The following is a 21,562-nucleotide window of genomic DNA, read 5'->3' on the forward strand; positions in this document are numbered from 1 at the left end:
TAAATTAAACTGAAAAACTATCTAGAACCAAGAAGTTGGAAAAGCCTTCAGAGTCATAGAAGACAGGCCATTATTCTTTATACTAAAATTAAATGCAATGGAAAAGAAACAATGAGTTCATAGACATCCGCAAGGGTATTTACTGATGTGTTTCAATCCGAAATAAAGTAATACTCTTTGGGGGCAATAAATTTTTTGTGAACTTCATTTGTAATTCATCAGTTTGGCCACATCAAATTTTAGCATAAGGAAACAGTCAAATAAGGAGGTTATATGCTTTTGGAAAGTAACAGATATATTGAAAAAGCCAAGATTAATACAGTAAATGATTGAGAAGGAAATAATTCAATGAAACAGCTGTTTCATCTTTTATTTTGCATGTTCTGGATATAGATATAAAGTGTATGTACACTCCTACAAAACAGAATAATTCTTGCCTTCCCTAGAGTCAACAGAATCTATGTTTGCAGTTATACAAAATGAAAAAAAAAAGTAGCAATTCATGTGCTATTATTCAGTTTTAGATCATGAAAGAGATTAATTGTCATGAAAATATTCATCCCAAGTAGTACAAGGAAAAATAGACCCAGATATAATGGAAATGGAAAAAAAAGCTCCCACTACTCTTCATAAATATTTAGGAATATTAACTTTTCCAATCTGTATAAAATAGAATTCTACTTTAGCTGACCATCAACTGAGTAGTGTTGTGACTATCATCTGATTAAAAGCAAATTAGATTGCAGAAAGTTAAGTTTGTTGAGCACAAATTCTCACTTCTTTGCTGAAATCTTCATTGCATCCTGTTGCCAATTACTAAGCAACACTGCTTTTAGAAAAGACACCCATCACTATACCTGACACTATATAGCCACACACTGAATATTTTTTAAAGGACAAATCTGTTGAAAAGGTATCCCTGAATCATGAGCAAAGGCCAATTTTGACTATTTTTATAAAATAACTTTGACCCCAAACTTGTCTTGGTCTAACAAAATATTATGTCTCTTTATTTAAGTGGGGGAGGGTAGAAGAATGAGAGGAAGGAAATTAACTTTTATAAATCCCTCCTCTGTCCCAGGTACTCTAGTTGGTGCTTCCCTTATATTATTTATCTATTCCTCACATGGCTGGTATTATTATACCAAGATTATAAATGAGGAAACTGAGAAAAGATCACTAGCTCATCAAATACTTTACAGGTAGCATAAAAGAATAACAGCACTGATGTTTCAATGGAAACACCAAGATAAGCAGATACAACATTCCAAAATGCCAGGCCAAAATGGAAATGTTCAAGATTAGTGTTCTAGACTGGTTTCTCAAACCTTGGCCCCTGCATGAATAGATGACATTTGCCCCAAAATGACTATGTAAAAGTTAAAGAGAATTAAGAAAGAGGCTTTAAAAAGAGTTGCCACCATCTCTGATTCACATAGGGGTCACCATTTCACCTTTGACCTAGCAAGAGAAACCTCACCAGGTCTTCCTGCAGTGCCTCAGATGAGTTTGGTAGCTATGACAGGCTGAGGTCTGACTCCTCTCCTGGAGGCTGGAGGGCAATTTATGTGGGTGAGCAAGCTACATTACTAGCTAAGCTAAGCTCTGATCAGATGCATCTGCAAAAAAACTGCACTTCCCTTTGAGAGGTGGTCTGAAAGCATGGCATGCTTCCCAAGGACCACAACCTTAAGGAAGAGAAAATGAGCCTACAGCCTTTTTAAAGTTCTGCCCAAGAGGGCCTTCTAGAAGGAACATTGGGTTTCCAAAATAACAACAGCTGAGGCAAGGTCCCCTGAAGAACTGAGGACTTTAAGGATGCATCCAAAGAATGGGCATTGCACTTGAAACAGAGGAGCTGCAGCTGGAAGCTCTCAGGAGAACTAACACATGGGAGCCCACAAAAGGAGAGGGGGTGGAGGGGAGAAAGTGAGCTTCACACATCTGCAAGGCCAGAGAGGGCAAAGCGATATTCTGACAGCGCAAGTCAAGAATTAGTTCAGTTTCCCTGTCTTCCACTCCCTCCTTACATTCCTTATTTAGATGGGCAAGAGCAGTAGCTAGTTAGTGGGGGTAAAGGTGAAAGAGAGAATGGCCATGCGTTCATTCCCAATGCAAGCTGACAGATGCAAGCGGCCTCCAGCTGGGAAGAAAGAAAAACGGGAACAGTAAATGAAACTTTGTATTTTAAATATTTTCTGGACTTAAAATTCATATTTAGAAGTCGAAATGCATTTACAATCTGAAGTGATCTTAGGACATGCTAGGTAATTTTCTTTTCCCCCTCTCTGGATTCAGGGGCAGAGCAATGACACCTTTCTTCTCTGTTTCCCATGATGCTGGCAGTGTGTGGACTGACTGATGCCACAGTTGTAAATAGCAGGATGTCCAGGGACACGCGCCCCCCGCCCCGGGCCTACGCCCACCCCCTGACCTGGGATCACCCACAAATCTTAATACAGCCTGGCTCCCACCAACTGCCAATTATTGGGTATAACGTGGAAAGATGTGGGAGTGCTGAAAACAAAACCAGTACCAAAGAGGGGAGGTGAAACAATGTGAAGTGATACAATGAGGGAAACTGTTCCCAGAGAAACAGGAAGAGGAAATAAAACTACACATCATTACTAGCTCTGGAAGTGCCCAGCACAAAAATGCGCTATTGGAGTTGTCTGGGTCACCTCTCAACTGAGAGGAAAGAAAAAGCTGTCCACATGCATGGAAAATGTTTTGGTAGCAAAATTTCTTAGGTATTGATATACTTGAAAAAAAATACTACAGCTTTATTCTATTAACTTGGTGAATTCTATTACCTTGGTATTTCTCTAAACCAACAGGCTAAAGGTACTTACTTCAAGGGGTAAACTGAAAGTCCTCATGTGTGTTCTATGTGCCTAATACATACTAAATATTCAAAATTTGTTGAATGAATGAATATGAGTCTAAATCTATCAACGATGATAATAATCACAGTATAAATATAACACCTGGATTTTTGTTTAAATGTTTAATGTTTAATTGTTGCTTTTTGGTTCCCCTTCTTGCTTCTCATAGCTTAAGCAACAAAAGAACATAGTTACCATGGCCTTAAAATTCTCAGGCTTGAAACAAAAGAAGCAAATACAATGCCAGCAATGGCTTGGGGAACAGTTGGACAAGGGAAACTTAAACTGCTAGGATCCTAATCAAACTTTCTTTACAGTGAGTGAACAGGCGGGAGGACTGCAGTAAACAAAGGTATGGGGGCTATGAGAACGCCCAGCTCATATCCCTGCTGATGGGTAGCTAATGAACTGAGCACCCCCAAAGCAAATCCATCAGAGGTCTCCCAAGGTTTGCTCCCAGCCTTGGCTGCTGCATGAATACCACAGAAGCCCCTTTAGTGGGAGTCATAGGACTTTGGGGCAGGCAACTTTCTAAGACTTTGAATCAGCCTTGCCGAGCTTTCTTAGAACTGCATTGTTGTCTTAGGCTCTTCCTCCCAAGCAAACTTTCTTCCTTCCCTCTTTCCTTCAAAGGGTCAAATCAGTGTCCTAATCACATTCCTTCAACTTCCCGGAGCTCGCTCTCCCTGTCACTCTTGCAAACCTAATCTGAATTACCAACCGTAGCTCTAAGAAACCAGAGTACTAATAAGTGTGTGCCCAAACACTTCTAGAGAAAATGAAAATCTACTTTCTTATGTCCAATTCAGGATTTTAAAAGATCAGTTCAAATTTTTCTTAAAAACCATATGCAAACCAAACAATACATCCACCATCTTGACTCACCCACAGCCAACCAGTTTGTGGCTTCTACTCCATGGTATAAATCCTTGCCACTATAATTTTTTAACTACCTCTACTAAGATTTGCTTTATTTTCCTTTTCACTGCTCTGATTTCCCCAGTGATGACAGAGGATTCTAGGAAGGCAAGCAAAGGCAAGAGTTCTTACAAAACCTTGAGCTGAGGCAGGGAGAGGTGACGTCTCGGTACCAAGAGAACACCTGAGACATGGAGATGTTTGGAGGGACCAGTTGTCTTTAAAGCAACAGAAACAGAGTGAACACCCAGTTCTTTCCCTGAATTCGAAGACAAGGAATAAACGTTAGACAGCTCTGCCTCCATCAGGGGCTGTGTCTGACCTAGCATTTAAATGTGCTTTCAAATTGCCTCTGAAATTTGAGAAGGTCGTATAGTACTCTTGCTATAAAGTCTTTGCTTAGGCTGGAAATCAGGTCTTTAATGGCAATCTAATATCCTCTGGACGGCCACTGTAAGCCTTCTTAGTAAATCACTACTGCTTATAGGTTTAAATTCTATTATGGTCCAGTTAGTCTTCATCACCATAAGAAAGTCTGATTTATTTGCTTTTCACATTCAAAGTGTCTGCCTTGTTAGAAAACAAAACCAACATTTTGTTTGCCCTCTGTACAACGTTAGTAATTGGAGGTCCCCAAATACACGTTCAGTTTAGCTGTGCAGAGACAGTTACAGAATATAATTAAAAGGGATTTCTAGACCACATTTGTAGTGAGATGGTAATGACAGACCTGCATTAATGAAATTCCCTCTCACTCTCCAAGCTCAGAAACGGCCTCTGGTTTCCCTTGTTTATGATTCGGAGAGAATTCAGCCTCAGGGAATACAAACACAGTCCATGTCATTTTAATCAGTAACAAATGAGTCTCATATTATCTGGTTCTTTTCTGCCTTATTCAACAATACTGTTGCACCCCATTTGAATCTGCATCTCTAAATTTCAGAGTTTCATAGCCAAGATTTCTGGGACCTTCTGGCTGGTAATAATTGGCAGAACCATAAAGTGATACCCTCCTTATTTCTAGCAATTTTGACAAACGCCTTTTTCTCTAAGAAATCCATGCACAAGAACTCACATTTTTCTTTGCACCATCTCTGTATCTATAGCAGACTTTGAGTCCTAGAGCTCTATAAGGGGTTAGGGTTAGGGTTAGGGTTAGGGTTAGCTATTTCCTCAGCTAAAATTCTAGGTGTAGATTCATACATACAGAAAACTTAAATTATTCTATCCATAAATGAATAGTGAAAAATTTGACTCACTGCCCGGGGACCTAGATTATTGTTAAATCCTCTCTTTAAATCCTTAACAAGTGATTCCAAGAAGTAAAAAATTATTTCTAGGCTTTTTTTTCATCTGTATAATAAGAATCTTGTACCAAATAATATCTAAGTCCAGAGACAAATCTGGGTTTTATGAGGACTGAAGTGTATACAACTTAGGGGCTCCTTACAATAAAAATAAATTCAAAATTATGAACACAAATTTAGATATAAATAAAAACATTTATTTATAGTAAGAAATAACAACAAATTACTAATTTTAAAATGTTGACAAATACTACAGACATCACAAAAATAGAAAAAATTGAAAATATTTTTATTAATTGCCTGCACAATCTCTATAATACTAATTTTTGTTGCACAGTCTTGATTGGACTACTCATTTGACCATAATTTTGTAATACTATTATCTACAGAGAGAAGAGAAAGACAATTCAGTCCTTCCTCCAGCACTGATCAAAATTTGTATTGTTTATGGTTTATTATTTTAAAAAATTTATTTCAGTTTCTCCACATATTATTAGTAATTTTATATATAAACATTTATGTTGTCAAATGTGGAGAAAACCATTCACTCCTATAATGAGATATTTGGCAATAATTTAACAATACCTAGAAGAGATTGCAAATCACATAAATATAGCCCATTAAACTAAAAACTCCAATTAAATATATCCTACTTTTTTCAGATTATGTGTGTGTAGATATATTTAATATACATATGAAGATATTGCCAGGAACCCTCCCAGGATCTGGAAAAGATCTCATTTAAGTGAGGGAGGCTAAAGTTTAAGAGTCAGTATCTTCATAGTAAATCCATTTTTGTCTGAAAACTTTCTAATTCCAAAAATGGTTCTGATAAATTAGAATAGTTAAAATTCAACCCAATATGTTTGGCTTTGAAAAGAAAAAGAGGAAGAATAAAAAGACGTGAAGCAATAGAATACTACTCAGCCATAAAAAAGAACGAAATAATGTCATTTGCAGCAACATGGATGGAACTAGAAACTCTCATACTGAGTGAAGTAAGTCAGAAAGAGAAAGACAAATACCACATGATATCACTTATATTTGTAATCTAATATATGGCACAAATGAACCTTTCCACAGAAAAGAAAATCATGGACTTGGAGCACAGACTTGTGGTTGCCAAGGGGGAGGGAGAGGGAGTGGGATGGATGGGGTGCTTGGGGTTAATAGATGCAGACTATTGCCTTTGGAATGGATTAGCAATGAGATCCTGCTGTGTAGAACTGGGAACTATGTCTAGTCATTTATGATGGAACATGATAATGCGCAAAAATAGAATGTGTACATGTATGTGTAACTGGGTCACCATGCTGTACAGTAGAAAAAAAATTGTATTGGGGAAATAACAATTAAAAAAATAAAAGTTGGAGAAATATAAAAATAAAATAAAATAAGAAGTGAAGGATAAGGAATTGTTTATACACAGGCATATGGTTTAAATTATTTTGAGATTACGGATTGATTGCAATCACTTCTAGCCCTTTTCCACTTACAACAAACAAACAAGAGTTGGTAGCAAAGTCCTCTTGTCAATTAGATATACTCTGTCTTCATTATTTAAGGACAGAGTTGACCCTGTTCTGAATATAGGGCGGATATGGTTTTCATTTAGTAATTTAGTATTATTCACTAAAGGTACTACCTTTAATTCTGATAAAGATTGGGTTTAAAAATAGGCACCAGTCTGGAAAGAAAAGTGTCAGGGATTTTGTTGGTGTTGTTATTTGTTTGGGTTATTTTTTGTCATTATTGTAATACAACAAGTTCTGTAGTAATCCTTGAATTGGTCTTAGATCTAAAAACATAATCATAAGCTGAAATGCTTGTCCTTAAGGAAACTTTCTTAATTAATGGAAAAAGCCGAGATTCTACAGGTACTGATGCACTCAACAAACTGTTATTAATACTTGGTAATATGTGGCAGGCGCTGTGCTAAGCAGAAGCATGCATGTAATGTGTGACTCTGACAATCTTTCCCCAGATCTCTCTACCTGCTGATTCCATGCTTGCCTGTCTTCAAGTTCTGATTGGTTAATGAAACAAATAAATAAAATAAAGTTGCTTTCTAGTACTGACATTTAATTATAGAGGTATGAAATGTTGCAATCTGGAGTCAAAAATCTGGCTTTAAATACCCTTTCTGCTTACTGCCACTTGTGCAAACTAGTCTAGTGGTCTTCAAAATATGTTACTTATATTCACCCCAAAATGCATGAAATTTAAGTTGGTATCTCAATTCTTTGATATCAAAAATTTAAATAGGCACAAGGTCTGTGATATTTGGTAAACTGTAAACATTGATATTTTAGAATAATATGGTTACATCACCTTTTTAAATGTGTCCAGTAAATCTAATAATAATGGTAGATACTTGCCATCAGATGTTTATTTTATTTATTTTTTAAAATTTTTGGCCACACATGCAGCACGCAGAAGTTCCCAGGCCAGGGATCGAACCTGCACCACAGCTGCAACCCAAGCCACAACAGCAACAATGTCAGATCCTTAACCCACTGCACCACCAGGGAACTCCATGTTTAAAACATATGTGAAAAAAATCTTCTGTAACAGGAATTTTATCTCATTTCTTTTCTCCTTGAACTTATTTCCCATTCCACTCCACACACACACACACACACACACACACACACACACACACACACACACACAGAGTACTCCAGCATAATATACTTTTAAGCTTAAAAGTTCACTTTATCACATTTGTCATATTTTTCATACTCTACAACAAAAAAGTTTATATAAATTTAAAGCAAAGATTTTAGGTTTGAACTATTAAATCTTATTTGAGTCCTGTCATAATTGTCATTAGTCTACAGTTAAAAAAAAATTAAAATTTTGAAATTCATTAAAACAATAAATTTTTAAAATTTATCTCTAAAAACAATTGTTTTTTGCAATTAGCTCATGTGTTCATGGATGCTTCTAAACTGAGTCAGTTTTCATTACCATGTCTAGTCTTACTTTTCATTTTTATAGATGTAAATTCTGAGAAAATCTGTTCTTACAATAAACTGAATGGCATGCAAGAGCTTTTCTATTACATATCACCCATTTCTTTGAATTTTCCCCAAGTTATATGCCAAAATTCATATAGTGATCTATCATCTAAAATTATTTTTAATAGTCTCTCAACTGACAACTTAGTTATTTCCTTCTTCAATTTTGTTGAAAGCCAAGAATTGGAAAGTACCTGACCTGTGAAATGATTTGTTATCCAGTCATGAAAGTCATTCACTTTCTCAGTTTCTGGGAAACATACCAAAAAGGATTTACCAAGTCTTATTAAATGACTCTTGGTCTTTCAGGCGGCGGCACCTTGCTTAACCCAATATCCTCAGAAAGGTTTGAGAAAATCAAAATGTTGCTATTTTCAATATACTTTCGGCACTGCTGATTTTGAATAAAATAATGTTGTCTTATCATGTGGCTTACATATATTTTCCTCAAACCCTTGGCACTACAAATTGAACCCATTCAGTTTATGGAAACTATCCACTATATAACCTAACTGGAAAAGTCAGTCCTCCTTGTCTAACCAATTTATTGATCCCATATTTACTTTCTGTAAGAAAATGTTTCACTTCAGGCATTCTTCAAAGAAATTTATTAATTTGCATCCCTATGACCATGGGCTAACTTATAAATTGTATTTTTTAGATAAATACTTAAACAAACCATGGCACTTTGCCATGCTTTTCCTGTTTAATGACTTTCCTTTTGCTTTATGCTCATGAAACTCTCCCTTAAGAACCATCAGTTTTTGACAATAACCAGGCACACAGTAAACTAACAAATATTAGAAAGCTGACTAATGCTGAGGGATGGTGGGATATAGATGCGCTTGAGCCCTGCTGGTGCAGATGAAATGCTAGTGCAGCCACTCTGGAGGAAAGCTAGTGCAACTTGGTCAAACTGGATAGACATTTCCCTGTTACTCAGAATTTCCACTCTCAGATCTACATCCCAAAGACACCGTCACCTAAATGGGACGACCTATGAGGATGATCATTGTAAAACTGTAGTGGAGGCAGGGAGTTGGAGATTATCAGGTTGTCTGTCAGAATAATAGATATAAGGTGGGAAAGGGCACCATCCAATGGATGGATGTTAACATCACTGTGCTGCTTAAAGAAGAAAGAGAAGGAGGAGAAAGAGGAAGGAGGAGGAGAGGAAGAAGAAGAATAGATAAATGTTACAATATTTATGGAAATTAAAAATACCCAATAACATAATTAAAATTAGAGGATACATATTTTGCAGAAACACATGCGGTGACAGACATTAAACACATCAGAATTGTTGCACTGCAATTTATTTTTTTATATTTTATAAATATATGATATGGTTATCATTCACCCTCTGCTTTCACATACCTCTCCACCTGAAATAGGACCCATACCCACACTTAAGGGTAATATTTTGTTCCTCCTTGAGCTTTTCCAGGCAGAATGATTGGGAAAGAAGTTCTAGGGCAAAATAAATTATCCAATGGGAAGGAAAAGTCAGCTCTTAAAAGAATTAATTTGGTCTTAGAATTTTAAAGAAGGGTGAGTTAAATAGAGAAAATCTAGCCCTTGATAACTGAAAGTGATCAGGCTCTACAGGAAAGACTAAGAATTGGGCCAAGGAATCTCCCTCCCTCCTCTTCTCTCATCTCCTAATCCCTTGTCACATCTTTGACTTCCTTTCATAGATATCTCACACCAAAAAGACTTGGTCCAGGACCTATCTGGTAAGTAAGAAGGACTAATAAGCCTTGTCATGAACTGAATGTTTGTCCTCCTCGCCACTCTTATCCTCTGACCCCTGCCCACCAATTTCATATATCGAAGTTCTAACTCCCAGTGTGGCTGTATTTGAAGGTGGGACTTTCTAAGAACAAAATCAAGGTTCAATGAGGTCATAAGAATGGGGCTCTGATACTACAGGATTAGTGTCCTTAAAGAAAAGACACCAGAGGGCTAGCTTTCCAACTCTACATGCCCCCTTCCCAACCCCTGCACTGACAAACACACACCAAGTAAAGGCCATGTGAGAACAGAGCCAAAAAGAAGGCCAGACATCTGCCGGCCAGGAAAAAAAAAAATCTCACTAGAAACTAAATGAGTTGAACTTGATCCTAGATGTTAGCCTCTAGAATGGTGAGAAGATAAATCCCCATTGTTTTAGCCACCAAGTCTATGGTATTTTCTCACAGCAACTCGAACAGACAAATATGAATCTCAAGCATATTTATATAAATGGTAATTGAAACACCAATGGTAATAATGTATCTTGAAAAGATTTCAACAGAAGAGAGATATGAGTCAGAATACTTCTGACCAAAAGTGTAAATAGAAAGAGTTGATTCAAAAATCTAATTCAGGAGTTCCTGTCGTGGCTCAGTGGTTAACAAATCTGACTAGGAACCATGAGGTTGCAGGTTGGATCCCTGGCCTTGCTCAGTGGGTTAAGGATCTGGCATTGCTGTGGCTGTGGTGTAGGCCTGCGGCTACAGCTCCGATTCAACCCCTAGCCTGGGAACCTCCATGTGCCGCGGGAGCGGCCCAAGAAATGGCAAAAAAAAAAAAAAAAAAAAAAAAAATTTAATTCAATATACAACTCTCAATTACATCTCAAGATATACATGATTTACCATATAGTTTTTTTTTTTTTTTTTTGTCTTTTTGCTATTTCTTGGGCCGCTCCCGCGGCATATGGAGGTTCCCAGGCCAGGGGTCCAACTGTAGCTGTAGCCACCGGCCTACACCACAGCCACAGCAACATGGGATCCAAGCCGCGTCTGCAACCTACACCACAGCTCACGGCAACGCTGGATCCTTAACCCACTGAGCAAGGGCAGAGACCGAACCCACAACCTCATGGTTCCTAGTCGGATTCGTTAACCACTGCGCCACGACGGGAACTCCACCATATAGGTTTTTAAATATAAAAAAAATGGTGCAACAATAACAAAAATACCAGTATTTTGTTATTTTAAAATAGTTTTCTCTACCAGTGATCTGAAAATACATAAAGCCAATATTACAATATTACAACCTCAGTGTTTTAAAAATAGGATACATAACTTTCAAAACATGGAGAGTAGAAACTGGGGAAGAAATAAATCTCAATCAGTTCATCAATATTCAATAAAACATTCAATTCCTCTATTAAAAGTAGAGGTGCAAGGGGTTCCCTCACGGCTCAGCAGGTTAAAGATCCCAAGTTGTCACTGCTGTGGCTCTGGTTACAGCTTGACACAGGTTCAATCCCTGGTCAGGGAACTTCTGCATTCTGTGGGTGCAGCCAAAACAAAAAATGGAGAGGTGCAAATGGGCAAAAGTTTTAAATGGTTTCTTCAAAAAGGGAGATACATGAATGGACAAGAAGCACATAGAAAACTGTTAAACATCATTAGACATCAGGAAAATAAAAATTAAAAGAAAAAATTAGATAGCACATATAACTACCAAAATGATCTGAAAAGACTGGCAATTCTAATGTTGGCAAGAATATGGAGCAACCAGAATTCTCATTGTTGGTAGGAATATCAAATGGTACTGCCACTCAGGGAAAATTTCTGGCAGTTTCTTTGAAAACCTACATGCTCCCTCTGTGACTCTAGGTATCAACTTCTAGGTATTTATCCAAGAGATAATGGAAACATGTATCTACCAAAATCTTAATTCAAAATGGCCAAGAACTGGAAATAGCACATGTATCCATTAATAAGACAATGGAAAAATAAACTGCAGTACACTCAAATAATGGAATGCTACTTAGACAACTATAAGAAATGAACAACTAATAGCTGAATCTCAGAAATGTTATGTTAAGTAAAAAAGCCTGAAATAAGAGTAAATACTATATGATCCCATTTATAAATTCTAGAATAGCCAAATAAAAATCTATAATGAAAAATTCAGAACAACAGTTACCTCTTGGGTGGATGAGGTAAAGACTGGCTATGAAGGGTACAAAGGCACTTTCTGGGGTGATGATTATATTTTGAAAGGGTTTGGGGTACAGTGTTTTATGTGATGGTCAAAATTCACTGGCTAGTAGTATATTTAAGGTCTATACATTTCACTGTATTAAAAAGAAAAATGGGGGCTATGCCCATGGCCTGTGGAAGCTCCCAGGTCAGGGATCAAACCCATGCCATGGATATAACCAGAGCCACAGCAGTAACAATACTGGATCCTTAACCCACTGAGCCACTAGGGAACTCCTTTTTTTAAAAAAATAATCTTATGTCAGAAAAACAACCATAAACAAGTATCTAATATTAGTAATGATATGTATGCTGAACTATTTTGCTATGTTTTTACTGATGTCTTAAATTTATTTTGAAGAATGATGGCATAGAGTTCCCACTGTGGTACAACAGCTTTGGTGGCATCTCTGGAGCACTGGGATGCAGGTTCGATTCCCAGCTCAGCACAGTGGGTTAAGGATCCGGTATTGCCACGGTGGGGCACAGGTCACAACTGCGGCTCAGATCTGTTCCCTGGCCCAGGAACTCCATATGCCTTGGGGCAGCCGAAAAAGAAAAAAAAAAAAAAAGGTGGCATGATGGATGTACTGAGGGATGGACAGGTAAACAGATACTTGATAAAGCAAATACAGCAAAGCATTAAGATATGCGAGAGGGATCTAGAGCGAATATGAGAGAGTGTTAGGCCTGGATGGTAGGTATCAGATGGTGTCTTGCATTATTTTCTATATGCTTATATTTTTCTGTATGTTTGAAATATTTTATAATTACTAATAATTTGCACGAACATGTATTATTACTAATGCGCTACACAGAAAATATTTCTTCAAACACCAAGTCAGAGACCCTTTGCAACAAATCTGCAGATCCATCCCATTAATTCCGAGGTGATTCTGGAAATTATAACATTCCTCAGAGGATTACATCCCCAGTCGTTCTCATGTGACTGGCTCTGACCAACGGCATTTGAGTAGATGTGACCTATGCCATGTCTGAGGGGAAACTATAAGAATGCTGTGGGCCTTTAAAGAGGTGATTAAGTTAAAATGAGGTGGTGAGGGCAGGCCCTAATCCAATCTGACTATAGTGTCCTTACAAGAAGAGGGCATTGGACGTACAAAAAAGCGTTCTTTTTGTGAACATGCTCTCACAGAGAAGAAACCATTGAGGATACAGTGAGAAGGTAGCCATCTACAAACCAAGGAGAATGGCCTCAGAAGAAGCCCAACCTGCCAATACTTTGATGGTGAACTGCAGTCTTCAGAACTCGGAGGACAAGGACAAGACCCTCCATGTCCAACATCAGAACTACTGCATTAACCTGAGGGTAACATTAAACCTGGAAGCTAGATGAAGCCACATCAGTTAACTTATAGTTGCCAATTTGTACCGAGAGAATAAAAGCTTATTGTTATAAAACACATGTACACACATGCATACATAAAGTAAAGCTGTGTTGAATACACTTTCTGCCTGAGTGCCAAAGGGCAAAGAGTTAAAGTCAGTATTGGACCACAGCCTAACCAGAGTTGAACCACCATCACAGAAGGAACCTCTGGAGTACAGAAATAAATCTGGAATTTGATATAAAATTTCATTGTCATTATGATTATTTGATTACTACAAATTGTAGTGGTGGTCAAGGTTATGGATTTGACACTGTGGTGCAGGAACAATGATTTCTCAGCCCTGTCAGCTGCCTGACTGCACCCATGCTTACTGAATTGCACTTTAACAAGACAAAACAGAAGTGCAGTTTCCGTTGCCTTGGAGAGGGAGCAGCTTGGCTGGCTCTATGGTACAGAGTGCTGCTAATGGTAGGTTGCCACAAAGTGATTAGGTTTTTCTGTCTCTCCATCATAACCAAAATAAAGCCTCCACAGACTCAAAACAGTAAGAAATTTCCTTCTAAAAGCATTCGTGTGAAACTTGTTCTGAAGTTTGAGTTGAGTGAACAAAAAGTGTTTTAGTGTGTGTTTTATTATAAACCTTTCCTCTAAAACTTGCAGGTTTTACTTTTATAACAATGAATACACATTTATGTATCAAGGAACTGTTACAATTTCAAGAAATAAAGAACTTTTTCTTCCTTCCTTTGCAATTTTTATTATCTGGGGATAAAAGATGTATATCCTAGATGTTCTTACAAATGAATTTAAGGTCTTTCCAACTCAAAAATTTTAGATAGCTAAGTTGATAGTCTGTTTTCATTGTGAATAATTCCAAGATTTTTTTTTAATTAAAAAAATTCATTAGGAGTTCTTGTCGTGGCTCAGTGGAAACCTATCTGACTAGTGTCCATGAGGATGCAGGTCTGATCCCTGGCCTTGCTCAGTGGGTTAAGGATCCAGCTTCCATGAGCTGTGGTCTAGGATGCAGAAGAACTTGGAACTGGTATTACTGTGGCTGTGCTGCAGGCCAGCAGCTGTGGCTCCAATTTGACCCCTAGCTGGGAACCTCTATAAACTGTGGGTGCGGCCCTAAAAAGACCAAAAAAAAAAAAAAAGGAAAAATCCCATTAACAAAATTGAAGTTCTCAATAGTTTACTGTTTAACATTCAGAATACTAATAGACCCAATAATTTTAGAAGTTCAGATTAAGATATTATATAATCTATTATTTGGTTTTGTATTAAGTTTCGCATACATTTTGACTAAAAAATAGTATTTTCCAAGTTACCCAGCCAAAATACTCTCAATGTTCATATTAAATTCCAGTATTTTATTTTTAATTATCTTAAAGTCCTCAATAATTATTTTTGACCTAAAATTAACACACCTTAAAATCATTATAATTTATCTGTAGCATTTTAGTTTTGCAATAATTAAATACATTAATATTTCACTGGACTTTTAAAATTTCAACAAGTAGAGCACTTTAAGGAAATTTTTCGCTACAAGTTATGTCTATCTTGACAATTTACTGAGATAAAAACTTTACATATTTAGATATTCAGAATATTCAGATATGAACAATAAATTCAAATGTCAGTGCTGGCATCCCACCTAAATGCCATAATCACTCATACTTTTAAAAAGGCCAACTGGAATTTTTCCAAACCTGAGACCTAGAACTCTTCCCATGAAGGCTTTCTCTAATCATAGGCACCCACTCAGCCCGTACACATGGTAGACCAGACGGACTGAGCAGTTAAGACACCCTCTTCACCCTTCAGATGCCCTTGATCAAAAATCAATGGGATTTGGTGGATGGATAGCTCAGCAACTCACCCCTCTGTTGGGGCAACTCTGAAGTAAGATCTACTCCATCCACCAGAGTTCTGCAGCAGAATTGAGACCTAACTGCATAATAACAAGCTCAATAATATACCTACATCAGCTTCCTTCTTTTCCTCATATTGCCTCCCAGTCACGCAATAGTGCACCCAAATAAACCACCCACTCCCACATCCTTTCCTCAGGGTAGACTTCTGGGGAAGCCCAACCTAACATGTACACAATCAGGGGACTGCACACACATTAGAAATGCCAGAAATAGGATTTCCCATCGTGGCGCAGTAGTTAACGAATCCGACTAGGAACCATGAGGTTGCGGGTTCGGTCCCTGCCCTTGCTCAGTGGGTTAACCATCCGGCGTTGCCGTGAGCTGTGGTGTAGGTTGCAGACGCGGCTCGGATCCCGCGTTGCTGTGGCTCTGGCGTAGGCCGGTGGCTACAGCTCCGATTCAGCCTCTAGCCTGGGAACCTCCATATGCAGTGGGAGCGGCCCAAGAAATAGCAACAACAACAACAAAAGACAAAAAAACAAAAGACAAAAAAAAAAAAAAAAAAAAGAAATGCCAGAAATACATTATACTGAAAATCACCTATAATAGAAAAAAATAAAAATCCAGAAATGACACTGAAGTAGGATCCAGGTTTATAAAATGGACACTTCCATTTTAATCTAAAAAATGTAAAACCTGTATCAGTTGCCTATTGCTGCATAACAAATCACACACAACTCAAATGACTTGAAATGATGATTATTTATCACAATTCTGCTCATTTGCTGTGCAATTCTTCTGCTTAATTACTCACCTTAATTACTCACTAAGTTGCCTTCAGAAGGAGAGTCAGTTGGGCTTGAAGGTCCAAGTTGGCCTCACCCATGAAAACTGATGCTTGATGTTGGCTGGAGTGATTTGATTATCCTGCCCTTGTTCTTTCATCATCCAGGAGACTACTTCCTTACATGGAAGTTCCAGGTCAGCATTCCAAGAGAACACAGACAAAAGCCACAAAGCCTCTGGAAAGCTAGGTTCTAGAACTAGCAAACACTAGTTCAACTCCATTCTATTGGTAAAGACAAGACACCAAGGTTAGCCTGCACTGAAGGAATAGTAGCCTGCATTGAAGAGTTATAGCCTTCATCTCTTAATGGAAAGGGCTGAAAAGTATTATGCCTATACTTCCAATTGACCATAAATCCAATTGTCTTTGTAGCAGAAACCAGCTAGATATTCGCCAATCCTACTTTCACTTTCTGCACATAAAAAAAAAACTACATTTCCTAGCCTCATTTTAGGTATGGAATCTAAGGGCTTGGATGCATGGCACTTCTAGGTGCAGCATATACTCTGTCATTTGTCTTCCTCTGCCCCAGCAACAGCATGTGCTAAAGGCGGCAGTATCACAGAAGGGAAGGTCCATGAACTCCTTAGGGGGTTTTGAAGGAAAACTATTTGATTTTCATTGAACTCTGAAAACAAATGAAAAGCAAACCTGTATTCTATTAAGTCACTGAGATTTAAACATTGTAATAGAAAATATCCTGACTAATAAACCCTTAGAGAACAAAAAGAATGACTCTCAAATAATGAAATACAGGACATGACAGAAGTCTAATGACAGAGGTTTTTGCTGCCGTTGTGCTGGGGATTGAGGAGAAAATTCCCCCTCATTTTAAACCATGTTACCAGTCTTCTCCCTACGTACTAGAAAATCTTCCTGATGATATCGTATCACTCCCTTGGGTTCCGTCAGTTCCAAGGAAAATACAGATGAATGGACTTTCTGTTGTGGCCGAGATTTGCTCTACAGTATATATTTCTTAGAATTCAATTTCACAATCAAACTACTACTATTCACAGAGAAGAGATGGTTAGTAGAAGCACATGCAGACATCTAGGGAGATGAGCTTATAACTAGCTAGAAAAACACTATCTCTGATGATAATGTTCCAAATGTATTTTCCTGCACTTTCACACTCTCCTTCTCTCTCATCTCACCACTTAGATATATTCCTCTCTGTTAGAAAAACACTCATAAAATTTCACTCTGAAAGACCTTGCCAGTTCCTTAAGATGCCTGTTTTTCCCTTTGGTTGAAGGGACTCGATCATATGACCAAGGATATCATGTGGGTCACCAGGAAACTTTTTTATTCATTTTTGAGAGCAAAAACCCCTCTAAGTGTTTTAAAGATGTAAACCTGTGTTTTTTTCATGTCTGGCAATGATGCTGATGATGAGAAAAACCTTCCCAGACCAGGATGATTTATCCAAGATCTATTTATTTTTCCATAATCCCTCTGTTTATGTGTTCTCAAATGACTAATGAGGCCAATCTGGAACTGGCAGATTTTGCCACAATTTAGACAGATGGTTTCAGTATATGTGTATAAAGAAAGTAATGTTGGAAATGTGAAAATAAAGATATGTTTCGTACCATTCTGAGTTTTTCTAAGAGAACAAAGATAAAATGACAAGCAGGCATGGAAAAGGTTCAGTGTTACTAAACCATATAATGTGATCCTCTTACCTTAGAAGCCTCTGGAAGAACTACTGAGAATCACTGCACTAACATATATATGGTTTCTTTAGCCCAAACACTTGGGCAAGTCTAAACATATGCTCTAGTCATTGCTTTAGAAAGTTTGTATAAGCAATATTAAGTGAACTGTTGCTGATAAAAAATGTGACCTCACTCCAAACCTGAGCCCTTCCTAGAACTGAAGCAAAACCAAATATTTCTGGGCAATTTGAAATATAAACAGGGCTGCCCATTTTTCAGGTCTTTGCATGGATGACACATTTCTAAACCTTCTATATAATCTAGTTATCCAAATTTTAGTGTGGTCTCTCTTGGATGGGAAACCCCAAACATCTTGGTACATTTCCAATTTACTGCATAGAGTCATCAGTATCGAGACATATTCATTCATTCACACATTCATTCACTTACTCATGTATTCTCAACTAGTACTCACTGACCACTTTGCGTAAGACAAGAGAGTGGAGCCTGCAAAATTATGGCATGAATATGCCTGTTATCCCTGTTTTCGGGTAACTCACAGATTTTAGAGATATGTAAAACAAATGTTTTTGATACGAAGATGTGTAAACAAAACTTTGTATGATAAACGTGTACAGCCCCTTGGAGAACAAATGCATTTTTTTTTTGATGCTGATAGCTGTGGTGGTAACAGCAAGAAGGAAGAAGTAGAATGGAAGAAAGAGGAAGAACCCAAGTGTAATAAGTAGCCCTGAGACATTATTCAGAAATGTGTGCCATACAAGTACCATTAACAGTAATTTGCTAATAAGCACTTAAGCTATTTGTGGTGGTAGAAGGGACAAGGACTGTGTATGGATCTTGGACACATGTGCTTGCAAGGCCTTTTGACACAGGATAGAAATAAGACTGGGAAGAGTAGGGGTATGCGCTGTGGGCCATGGGCTGGCTATCCATGTGCTGCTGCAGTGGAACTCTAAATGAGCTTCAGGATTCTAAATTCTGACTTGGATATCCGGATCGTTATGAAGATAAATTTTTCAAGGTAGGAGAATAGAAAAAGCACCATTTAATATTTTTGTCATCTAGATTTATAATTTTTAAATGGCATGTATTATAAGAACTTCCATTTCTATATCAGTCCCAATCTAACTACAGATCGTGCATCTTTGGGAGCCTCATCATGAGAGGATCACAGGGCTTTTTAGGCCAGGCTTCTGGTTTCTTTGGTAGGAATACTCCCTCATAATCTCTGTAGGCATCTGACCTATTTGTTTCCAGGTGGTTCCTATATAAGTAGCCACAGCCAGAAGTTTAGCTCCCTTTTCTCTTTCTCTCAGTATAATTGCATCTACCTTGAGAGGATCTAAAACAATGGGTTTATCTGGGTAGTCAATACTGTTTACCTGATCTCTGACACTGGGTTGTCTGTCAATTTCTCAATGACATGCAATGGTAGAGAAGTGTTAAAGGCTTGAGACCCATCCCTACAAAAATGATTTCCTCAGCACAACCCCTAATAACTAGCCCAACTTCAACTCCCTGTTATAGAATTTTGCCAAATGTGGCAAAAAGAAGCCAGGACACATCAACAGTGTAAATTTTTACAAGTTTAGCTAGATAAAGACTCTGCTGGCATACAGTCTGCCTTCCAAGGTATTGCATATAAGAGTTTAATCAAACATCTTATTAAAGCATAACACGGATCAACAGCTCTCTAGCCTACTTACTGTGTGCCTCCCTACCCACCCCACCACCCCTGCTGGCTTAAGACCAAATGCTAAACTAAATATTAGGCAGTGGGTGAATTCTAAGTATCGATTTCCATATTAACTGTAGAAAACAAATTCAATTACATGAGATCCAAAATACAGTGCTTAAGCAAAAGTCAAGCTCATTTCTCTTACATAGCAGTTCAGTCCTTCAACTGAGTAGCTTTGGCATTTTTAATGTGTAACTTCCAACTCTATGTCTATTTTTTTGGCCACACCCACAACATGCAGAAGTTCCCTGGCCAAGGATCGAACCTGAGCCACAGCAGCAATCCAAGCCACTGCAGTGACAACAATAGATACTTAACCCATTGAGCCACACAGGAGCTCCTCAACTCCAAGTCTAAAACTGATGAAAGTTACACTTCTTATCATCACTCAAGTGACCAAAAGAAGGAAATGGGCAAAGGCAGCACAGGCTCACTCATTTTAATGATAAAGTACAGAAATATGTACTTTCTATTTTCATCGAACTGGACTGGACTTATTACATGGCCACACGAGGCTGCGAGGACAGTAAGAAAATGTCGATGCTACTTGTGTAGCCATGTGTCTAGCATGCTCTATTACTAAAGAAGAAGAGGGGATGTGTAGTGACAGCGAATCAGCAGTCTCTTTTATCATTACCCATCAGGTCAGAACAGGAGCCAAGAGAGGAAACGGGAGTAAAGAACTCGCAGAGAGAAGCAGTGTAACTGATTAGGTAGGGACCTGCTCCTGAGCTGATTTTCAGGCTGATGCTCTGCAAGTTCCTTAGGAAGAGTTCCCTCTATACCAAGTCCTCCCTTTTGCCTTCTAAGAGGACACTTCCCCAAACTGTAGAGAAGCCCATCTGCCACTTGGAGGTCTCAATGATTAGATTCATTCTCCATTGTTTAGTTAGACCTGCAAACCACAGATAAGGAGGCTTTTCTGCACATGTGCAGTAGTAGCTCAGAGGAGCTCAGAGAGGGGAGAATAAGTCACATAATCTGGAATAGTTTCACAAAAGAAGTAGGACTTGAATGCAAAAGGAATACAGAAGGACAGATGAAGGGAGTCAAGCTTCTGTGAGGATTGATCAGAGGAGCTATCCCTGCTACTGAGACTTTGCAGGTCTGCACAACCTCAGAGACAAAGACTCAGAGAAAGATAAATTAGGACTGGTTTCCACAATAAAAATCCTAGGTTCAATTTGAACAAGCTACTTAACTTATCTCTTCCTTGGGTTTTTTTTTTTTTTTTCATCTGTAAAATGCAGACAACATTTACTTCATAGGACTGTTCTGAACATTTCAGTGAAAGGATGTGTCTAAAATGCTAAGACACTGTATCTTACATCTGGTAAATATTACCTAAAAACATGTATCTTGGTGTTTTTATTTAAGTAATAATGGTATGAAGGACAGAAAAAAAATGTTTTTATTCATAGTAATATTTTCACTGCCTCTAACATTGTGCCTGGAGCACAGAAGTCATTCAATAAATAAATGAATGAATAAGTAAATGAAAATATTTTGAAACCCATTAAAATAACCAACCTACATAAGGTTTCCCTGGCGTCTCAAGTTTCTTAGTGGTTCTTAAAATACTGCTCAAAAATGAAGAATTCATGTTAGAAATGTGAGCCGATGCACATAATCCTATATGAACAAAGAAAGTCAAAAGTGCTTATTAATTTACAGTGAAGCCATAATATCAGTCTGGGAAAACCAAATATGCAACAGCACTGAAATTTCCTAGAACACACACACACACACACACACACACACACACACACACGCACGCACGCACGCACACACACGCACGCACGCACGCACGCAAAAAGAATCCTTAAGTTTCTTTAGGAAAATGGAGCCATCTACAGGCCAAATCAATTTACCTTCAAACAAAACTCACTCTGGGAAGTAGTCATCATAGAACAGGAAGGCTTTTTTTTCTTTTATTTCTCATTACTTTTATTC

The 21,562-nt window shown here is 37.9% G+C and overlaps 1 long non-coding RNA gene across 12 annotated transcripts in view; it reads right to left on the reverse strand.

Moving 5' to 3' along the window:
• LOC102159324 (uncharacterized) overlaps window positions 1-21,562 on the reverse strand; it is a 538,926-nt gene that overhangs the window by 393,509 nt on the left and 123,855 nt on the right. For 2 of the 12 annotated variants that reach the window (XR_014843431.1, XR_014843428.1), the window contains one exon: window positions 16,154-16,408. The exons of the other annotated variants lie outside the window; for them this stretch is intronic. This is a non-coding gene — a long non-coding RNA (uncharacterized LOC102159324). The remainder of the gene's footprint in view (window positions 1-16,153; window positions 16,409-21,562) is intronic. 12 annotated transcript variants of the gene reach the window in all.

Source organism: Sus scrofa, chromosome 4 (genome assembly GCF_054392235.1).
Source record: "Sus scrofa isolate SSC_HxYL_T2T_F1_AM1 chromosome 4, Sscrofa_HxYL_maternal_Yorkshire_Landrace_v2.0, whole genome shotgun sequence".
NCBI classification, from domain to species: domain Eukaryota; kingdom Metazoa; phylum Chordata; class Mammalia; order Artiodactyla; family Suidae; genus Sus; species Sus scrofa.